Here is a 9952-nt window from a genome sequence, read left to right on the forward strand (position 1 = left end):
TTTGCTTGTTGAAAGAAAAACAGTTTGGTACTTTCATCCCAGCTATGTTTGTAATCCTTTTTTTTATTTATTCAGACTATTTGCCTGAAATGCTGAAGAGGGCTATACGTGCAGTTTATTTAAGTAGATTGTTCTGAAAGTAATGCCTCCTATTTATTTCCCTGGCAACTACAACAAAGAGCACAATAACGTGATTTGATAGAGCAAATTCTCTGCTACAAAACACTATTTTTCAACATAGTCACCACTTCTAGCTATGCATTTTTCCCAGCAATGAACAAGACCCTGCATGTCACGCTGCTAAAAATTGTGGCTGTCTAGAATGTGGCTTATCTTCTATGTTGCTGTCACCACTGCAGAAACACTCAGCCTCACTGTACTCACATCCACTGTTTGGTCTCCCTAAACGTTCAGCAAGCATCAGTGAAAGTCAGTGGGTGCCACTTTTTTCCACGTGGAGGAATTCAGTGACACGCATTTGCTTCATAAACACTTCCATGTCAGGTGTCATTCTGTATAGGAGGCATTACTTTTGGAACAGCCTTTGTGTGTGTGTGAGTAGAAGTGTTCAGGCTTTCTTTTTGATTGATGTTGGAATAGAAGCATTCACACCTCCTTAAGGTGAATTGAGGCATTTAACTTCAGTGGGTCAGAGAATCAAAACTGGCTGCCTAAATTTGCCCTTTTTAGGCAACAAATAGGTGGCACAGTGTTCAGGGATGGAATTGGTGCTGGCTATGGTAAACTTCTAACCACAAACAAATATCTTAGAATAACATACACTTGGAGTTTTTGAAAATAATTGATGGAAGTGACGCTCTGTGGCTGAACTGCATGAGTTTAACCACAAGAGAGCAGTGTTACACCAGATCTGTGTTACAAATCTTAAATTTAAAAGTTTTGCTTTCCAAGTGGTAGTCTAACAGCAAAATTGTAATTTCTTTCTAGTTTTATCTCTTTGTGGTACTCATTGACTTGTAGAAGTAAATGTTTCTAACTTTAATAGTGCTATGGTAAACTATATTTACGAGTAATTTGATTAATGAGAAGTCAGCACCTGGCTAAATCATAGGATCATAGAATCACAAGGTTGGAAAGGACCTACAAGATCACCTAGTCCAACCATCCTCCCACTGCCATTGGTACCACAAGCCACTAAACCATATGATTTATTCACTTATCCACAAAACAAACCTGCTGCTTTGTTGTCCTAAATGTTTAACCTCCAGGAGAACAGGCAGATGATTTTATGTGATGAGTTAAGGAGCTTTATCTGGCAGAAGGCTTTTCCTGTGTAAATATCATCTCATGTCCCATGCAAAACTGCTACTGGGAAAAAATTCCGTTTGTGATGCAGTACATACGCATATAATCAGCATTGCTATTGAATTGTGTGGATTTTGTAAATAACATTTAGATTATACTAGTCAAAATACATTGCTTCTTAGCAATCGAATATCAAAGGGACAACCTGGCATTTAAAAAAAACCACATTTTTCTTTCAGATAAAAAAGATTATGCTCTGCTGCATATTCTTTGCTCTTCACATGTAAATAGTAACTTGAACAAGCTTAGGTCCACTTTTTTTTCTGAATCTGTAGAACATAGAACTCTAGAAACAAAGAACAGCTCTCAGCTTGGCTGTCGCTTTTAAGCAAAGGTGTTCCTGCCTTGTTTTTCAGAATCAGAGCTGCCTGCTGTAATGTAGAAGGAGCTACTGAGCAACAGCTGCTGGTGAAACGGAGTAGAAACAAAGTTAAAGTGAGCATAGTTTTAATTTCTTTGTATTTTGCTGTTGTCTTGCAGTTGTTTGATGCATTGTGACCTTAGACTTCACAGCCCATGAGTATTTGCCTTGGTGTTTGTTTGTTTGTTATTTGTGTATGTGTCTGTGTTTTGTTTTCAGATAGTGAGAGCTGTAGAAGTCTCAGTTATAAGTTCCCAAACAACCTTATGGATCGTGCAGGTTGGCGCTCTGTGCTCCAGCTGGTTAGTTTTACTTTGTTCTTCAGATTGCTGTTAGTTCGCATGAGTATTCATTGCATGTTACTTATTTTTTCTGGATGGTATTTTGTCCATCTTTTTTCCATTATTGGAAAAAAATTCCAATTTCAACTGATTGTATTGCTTGCATTACATACCCTATCTGACTGTCATCTGTTGAGACAGGTTTGATAAGTCAGGCTGTTGTTGTTATGCTCTTTCCTTGCTTGTAAGAAAGTGTTCCTGAATAGAGGTCAAGCTCAGTGTTCTCTTGTCATTTTGTTAAGTTAGAAGCTGCCATACCAGCATGTACAGTGGGAAAGTAATCAGAAAGTCAGTATTTTGTAATAATAAAAATACCTAGTTTGATTTTTACTTTGATTTGACTCTGGTAAAATGTGGGCTTTATCTGCACTTTTGACCTTTCACATGTTTTTGAACTGATTGTCTTTGCTCCTTATGTCATTCATTCCTCTTGCATGCACTGCCTGGGTTTATATGGATTATATTAAGATTCTGGTTGCTGTATTTCTATAGGGATCCTTTTTTTGCTTTTGTTGTTTCTTTTTTTTTTTTCCCCTAAAATTTCCAGTAAATTTTTTATTTCCCAATAGTAGTGTACACTTTTTTAAGATTTGAAGAGTGTACCTTGTGTGTGTGTGTTAGAACAACGAGGCTTGTTGTTCTAACTTATTAGAAACAAATTATTAAAACTTATTAGGGATTATTAAGGGGATTACTAATTATTATTGGGGATTATTAAGGTCTCATTGAGGAGACCTTATTGCTCTCTTCCAATATCTGAAAGGTGCTTACAGTGAGAGCGGGGTTGGTCTTTTCTCACAGGTGACAGGACGAGGGGAAATGGCCTCAAGTTATGCCAGGGCAAGCTTAGGTTGGATATCAGGAAAAACTTCTTTATTGAAAGGGTTGTTAAGCACAGGAAGATGGTTGAGTCACCATCCCTGGATGTGTTTGAAAACTGTTTGGATGTGGTGTTCAGGGACATTATTTATCTGGGAGTTGTTAGTTAGGGTAGTATGGTTAGTTGTAGTTGGACTCGATGATCTTTAAGGTCTTTTCCAACCTGAGTTATTCTATGGTTCTATGAAACTGGTCTCTACAAATCTGCTGCTCTATAACCTGGGCAGGTTTCTCTATAATCTGACAGGTTTGTCAGTATCACAGTTCTCTAATGTTGAGTTTCTAATTTTGAAGTCGCAAATAAAAGAAAGAAAGATTAATGTGTGGCAAGATAAGCAAACAAAGTGAGGAAGATCCTGCTATGTGCTTTGTGAGCTATTGGAGCTGTTGCTAGGATGTTAACAATACCCTGAGCCAACAGTTGCCTGGGGAAATGGCAAAAAGTTGTTCCATTTCTGTACAAACTCAGAATCTTTTTCTTCCCTGTAGGCCCCCTTGTCTTCCTCTAACATGGTAAGAGCCATAGGGGAAGGAGATTGCATCTTGATCATCGGACCAAGTCTTTCATCATTCTCCAGCATACCTTCACTACAACTAAGATCCAGTGGTCCATGGCCAGACCTTGACTGAACATAAAATCATGAAGAGTTAACCTGTTGTGAATTGAAGGTCATGAACATCAAGTGTGGTAATGATCACTTATGCTTTAATTTGGAAGTTACTGTTTATCTTGTTGATTGGTAACAATCAGTCTCATGAATTCTGTAGATCTTAGAAAAAGTGGAAAGTATTACTTCAAAAAACCAATCACTCATTACTTCTGAAGTCATTCTTCTCTGAAGAAGTTAAACCCTGTTTGCTTTGAAAAAAAACCAAAATACTTCAAATGGAGGATGATTAAGGAATTTGAATCTGCAGTTTCTAAAGAAGTTGGCTGAAGGAGGCCTCTGGCCTTGTATGTTCATTTTGAATAAATCTTGGAAAACTATTGTGGCATCTATATCTTCTTTTTAAGAAAAGATTAATGAACCAGGCAGCTACAGATCAGTTAGCAAGTGTCAGTTCTAGGCAAAAAGATTGGATGTGTGTGGTGGGATCCTATTACAGCCTTGGAAATACCTAGGTAACGAGTAACCTTGTGTGGCTCTATTAGAAAATAGATCTTTTAAATAATCTTTGACAAAAATAGCTGTAATATAGTAGTGTTTAATTGTTAATTAAAGTATAGCATTCATATTATCCCTAGAATACATGTTAAATGGATATAGAACTGATTAAGTGTCAGATAATAGTAATCACTGAAAGGGAATGTTTCTACAAGGGTTGTGGGGAATTGTTTTGGGTTAATGCAGTTCCAAAATTTTAGTAATGAAACAATGGGTAAAAATTGTGGATAATCAAAAAAAGAAATTATGATGTGATTACTCATGAAGATGGGAATGATGACACCAAGCCATCATTATAGTATTGTAGGAAGTTAGGTCTTCAGAAACAGTGTGTTCTAGTACAGTCAAGTGTAGAGCTATGAGGGAGTTCTGTTCAAATTGTTCAAATTTATAGTTTGTGGTACTGCATTTTTAGAGTGCAGTTTCTGTTTGCAATGAGCTGATATGGTGGTGAATGCACAAAGAGAAATTTAAAACAAAAAGCAAAAAGAAAAAGGTGGCAAAGGCCTCTTTCTTTTGTGACAGAGAGAAACATAATACTAAGCAGTAGCAGGAAGTGAAAATTAAAGTAATTTAAGTGAGGGTTCATTTAAACAGTGAGTATGACATCCGTAATGGGAAGTGATGCCTTTTTGTTACTTGTTCTGTCGAGTACCCAAAACCCAAAAATAGTCTTATACTGGACCCACTAAGGAGTGAAAAATAAACAATGCTCTCTGCCAAAAACAGGTCAATACCAAACAAATAACCCTGTGATTTCTGAGTGATAAAGACTTACTACATTTTAAAGCTTAGGTTTCAGACTTATAAATCTGTCAGGCAAAATTTCGAAGAGGCTTTCCTTTGTTGAGTCACTTCTAACAATGAGTTAGAATTCTTTTCCTCATTCAATTAGGAGTTTCTTACACTACCTCCTGCAGAGAACCTTTGAAGTATGTTTATATTCTAACGTATTTATCACAGGTTGTCTAATGGTCCAGCTTTTAGAAAAAGTGTTTATGTCGTTTGCATTTTGGAAGTACTTTCAGAGGGAGGAGCCTGTGTAGCTTTGAAAGGTGCACCTCTGCTGATTTTCAGAGCTTTAAGAAGAGTCCATTTAAGTTTGTAGATGTGCTATGCCAGGTGAAACATGACATCTGCACCGTTATATAAGATGTCCCTGAGAGTAGTGTAACTCCCACTGGTAAAACCGTAAGCTGTCAAGTAACTCAAGAATGATGATGCAAGTCCCCCCTTTAAATTAATGATACTGAGATATCGGAAAGAAAGAACTGTAGTTGGACTGATAAAGGCAAACTTTCCCAAAAGAAAACAGTAAATTGTAAATTTTTTAAAGGTACTTGTAGAACTTGATCAGTTCACCTTTTTTTTCCCACACAACTCAAGATTAACTATACTTTATCATTAAAGTAACTGCTCTCCTTCCCTGTCTTGTTCTCTACAGGATCTGTGGTGGATTTTTTCTTGAATTGTGAAGTAACATGAATATGAATAAATCACATATTTTCTGAAGACTTGTGGTAGGAATAGTATTATTTGCATCCCTTGTGGGGTTCTGCTCTAAAACTGGAGTCCTCCCAAGTGCTGCCAAAGCGCAAATATATAAATTCCATCTTCGGCTGGCATTTCATATATGCTGTGACTACCAAGCTATCATAGAAAATGCCAGATGATTTCGTAAGTATACTTTATTTGAAAGCCCAGGTTCTGCAAATATGTATGCTGAAGTAGTGGAATTGCTCAGAAAGGAAGGCTGTTGGTAACGCAGGGTTTCATTATGACGTGTTTAGGTCTCAGGGAGAGACAGGATTTTGCAAAGAAGGCTGAAGTTCAAACTCACTTCCTGTACTCCTTCCTAAGCAAACATTAATGCTAATATTTTCAATTACTAACTTGTAAATCTGAGAAACTGAGATATATGCGATAATCCCGTTTAAAAAAGTAGGCTTCATACTGTTGTGAAAAGTACTTAATAAAGTATGACAGGAATTGAAGCTGACCTGAACCTCAGGAGAATTTTTCTCTTGAGATCAGAAAGCCAGGTTTTATTAGAATAAAATCATTGTGGTTGTAACTAGGGAGATCTCAGGAATGATGATCAAGGAAGGTAGAAAGGAGTTGGAAGGATCTCTGCTTCTGCCTGTTGTGCCCCTGCATGCGAGTCCTTGGTTCCACTTAATTCAGCATCTTTCTGAGTTACAGTGACCCCTCTCATGTCTACATGACAGCAAAAGCCTCACAAGAATTTTAGTACTTGCTCTGTTCCTTACCTGAGCTGTGAGCTTCTTGCTATGGCTCTGATGGGAAATACACCCTGTGCTCTCTCACCTTCCTCTCTTCCAGCCCAGTTTGGAGCATCTCAGAGAAGGAAAATCTCCCTCCCTCATTTGGAGCATGTGGGGGAAACTCACTCAGCTTTTTAAAAGAACATAGCATAGAATTTGGAATATAATAAATACTGTATTTTCTGAAAGTAAATTATTTTTGTCGTGCTTGTGGCTATTTGGTTTCTTTGAGAAGCTGACTGTCATTAGGTGTATGCGAGATGCAAGAGAATGTAAAAATGGGGGCTTGGTAGTAAGTTTTTAGTCAAATCCAGACTGGGCTGCTGATAGAGGGAGCACAGAGGAATTTGGAGAGTCGAGTTCAAAAGGAGAACCACACAGCTTCTTCTTCAGGTCTCTTCATTTCAATCCAGTGATAATACCTTCCAGTGATACAATTTGTACGTGCATTATCTTTGTAGCTAGAGGAGTGGAAATATAGGAAGTGTGTTTGCTATGTTACAACTTTTGTACACGCTTTTAGGCAGCTAAGGGATACAACCTCTGTTTTGACTTTGTATAAGCAGTTTAGAGTAGCTGAAGTAAGTACGCATCTGACATCGTGGCTGACTCATCCCAGAGATCAACATGTTTTAAAGAAAGTAATTCTACTTGTTTTTTGATCTTTCAGTAGATGATACTGAAATCTTTTTTTTTCTACCTCTTTAAAGACTGTGTTGAAATATCCATTGTAAAACACGAAACATGCAGAAAAATGATATTAAGGAAATGAATGATCTTTCTTGTCGAATCTGAACCAGAATCAATGGTATGTTGTAGTATTTCCCATTTTCTTTGGATTTTGATTGCCCAAAGAAATTAGCCCTGAGTTTGCCTTCATATGCTGCCAGGTCCTCTTAAAGGAGTGATGCCAGGCATCAAAAACATGTGTAGCTGCATCTCTAGATTTACTTACATTTTTGTAGCTATGTGGTTTTTTGTTTGTTTTGTTTTTTTGTTTTTTTTCCATGCAGATTCTTATGCATGAGCTAAACTCATAGGAATCCTCCGCATATACAAATAGCAGCTTTGGATTTGGAATGTAGCAGTTGCTGACCTGTGTGAACAGGTTGTGAAAGCTTCATTCTAAACTAAAGGTTGATTTAGATCTCAAGGTACGATTTCTCCAAATGTCATAATTTTAGTAATACTTGTGTTTACTTGTGGATTTTCTTTCTGTTTATATAAATGTTCACCCCTTTTTAACCTTTAACCACATAGCCAAATGTAAATGTTTTCTTGTAGCAGCGACTTCCAAATGTATTGTTTTACTTTGTTTTCCCTTGCTTTTACATTTACATTTGGGAGAACAGAAGCCTTCAATGTGACTATTCTATTATTATTTCTTATTTTTTATTTTTAAAATAGGTGGTAGTAAGGAAGTGAATCTTTTTTGGTTGTTTTCTTTTTCTTTTTTCCCTCTCTCCCCTTTCTTGAGGTTTTTCATGACTCAGATAGCTTTTTGCCACTCTTCTTTGCACTTCCCACTTTGTATTTGCAGTTTCTGCAGACACTGGTTGCTATGAAAATGATAGCATAGAATTTATCTCTAGGCAGTAGGATAGGTGGAGGTAACAGTGAATCTCCCTTCTGGCCCTGTTGATATGAATACTAAAGCTCCATCTTAGTTGCATCTTCTTATGACACCCAGGTCCACTTCCAAATCAAATACAATATATTTTAAATTCTGTAAGGTATAGTATTTATAATTTTTCTCTGCATTCCCATAAAATCACCTGGCATGAACATGATTTTGTAATACTGAGTTCCTCATCTTTAGGTCTGCAAGGAACTGTGTGTGGCAACCATTAGGCCACAGCCTGAACCAGTGATTGAGTGCTTGGTGAAGGGGCATTACCAGCCCTGGGAGCACAGGTGGAAGCAATTCTGCATGACCAGAAGGAGGTGGACCCAGGGTCTACCCCTCCCTAATCTCATTTAAGGGCTGGTAGCAGGGAGGGAAGGATCTCTACTCAGAGATTGCCTCCTTTGGAGCGTCTGGTGAGTCCTGGTCCTCAGAGAGTGGTAAGCAATTCCTTCTTAATTACTGGATTGTGACTACTACACTTCTTGGGGGTAAAGCAACTGCCTACCTGCTGCTGCCTATCCTTACAGGCTGTCTGGCCACTGAAGGGAGCTTTTAGCAAGTGGCACTGCAGGTAACAAACTGTAGTTTTTGTGGATGGAGCTGTTGTGTGATGTTAGTAGAACTTCTCCTGAGGCTCAAGTCAGCCCAGGGTATGGTAAAGTGATTCACTGGCCTTAGTGACAGGGCCAATTTAAATCCTTTCCTGTCTATGCTGTGGCTCATTTACTTAGGAGCAGTCTGACAGAAACTGTTTTAGACTTACTGCATGCTAGGCTGGTGAAAGATCAAGAGGTGTAGGAGCAGGAACAGCATATGCCTTTCTTGCTGTTAAAACCTGTGTATTTTAGAACTATAGCTATGTTAATCTAGAGAAGACTGGATTGCATTAGACACTGGAGGGACAATGTCTTCCTGCCCTTTGGGGAGGAGTATCTGTCACCCAAACAATCATTTGTCACATAGTATTGTAGTGCTCCTTTTCTTAATTAACAGTCTTATTTCTCAGATTCTACAGCTGAGCTTTAAACTGTAGTTAGTGCTTTGGCCAAACCAAGAGGAAAAAAAGCCCTATTATAATTTTTCTTTTGCTGCCAAGTTCAGGGATTCATTCATGCTTTATTATTTGTACTGAACCATTAAACATCAGCATCTGTACAGAGTACTTATGCAGAATAGGAAACTGTATGGACTTAGCTGTTATTGAAAATAACAATACTAATATCTATTGTGATAGTGTGAGTGGTTTTCTAATAATGACAGTGTAAAACTTCTGGGCAAGCAATTGCAACTCTATCCCTATACTGGACAGATCTCCAAGGGGTTTTTTCTTTGAATCCACCTTGCATTCAAAGGATATATGGAAACGCTTCTTAAAATGTAATTTAATTTTTAAATTTTTACTATATCTTTTGAGAAAATGAACTTAAAATACTGGCTAAATAACCCTTTCCAACTTCTACATTCAATTCTGTGGTAGCATGTGCTCTGCACAAGCTGTGTGAGCGTTGTTACTAAAATCTCTGAGGTACAAATATTTTTCCCTGTGTTCATGCAATGTCCCTGCAATGGCAAGTGTCTATCTGCAGTGACAGATATTTTTCACTTAGAACTATTTACCACTGGAGAACATCCCTACCAATACTTTCAATTAAACTTCACAAGCCTCTGTCATGTTGACTATAAAATACATAACATGGTCCACAAATGGGAAATGAGTCTAAAATTAAACCAATGATCTTAAAACATAGTAGATACAGGAACTGAATCAAAGAATCAAGAAATTATTGAGGTTGGAAGAGACCTGTGGGTACATCTGGTCCCAAGCCTTGCTCAAGCAGGGACACCCAGAGCAGGGTGCCCAGCACCGTGGTGGCTTCTAAGATCTCCAAGGAGGAGATTCCATAGCCTCTCTGGGCAACCTGTGCCACTACTCCATTGCCTGTACAGCACAGAAATGCTTCCTGATA

At 37.9% G+C, this 9952-nt stretch overlaps 1 long non-coding RNA gene across 1 annotated transcript; it reads left to right on the forward strand.

The window, feature by feature from the left end:
* Positions 1–1431: 1431 nt before the first annotated feature.
* LOC116216335 lies at positions 1432–9872 on the forward strand. The gene is made up of 3 exons (XR_004158905.1): positions 1432–1761; positions 1907–1989; positions 3397–9872. It is a non-coding gene; the product is annotated as an uncharacterized LOC116216335 (long non-coding RNA).
* The last annotated feature ends 80 nt before the right edge of the window (positions 9873–9952 follow it).

This window comes from Meleagris gallopavo, chromosome 2 (genome assembly GCF_000146605.3).
Source record: "Meleagris gallopavo isolate NT-WF06-2002-E0010 breed Aviagen turkey brand Nicholas breeding stock chromosome 2, Turkey_5.1, whole genome shotgun sequence".
Classification (NCBI taxonomy): domain Eukaryota; kingdom Metazoa; phylum Chordata; class Aves; order Galliformes; family Phasianidae; genus Meleagris; species Meleagris gallopavo.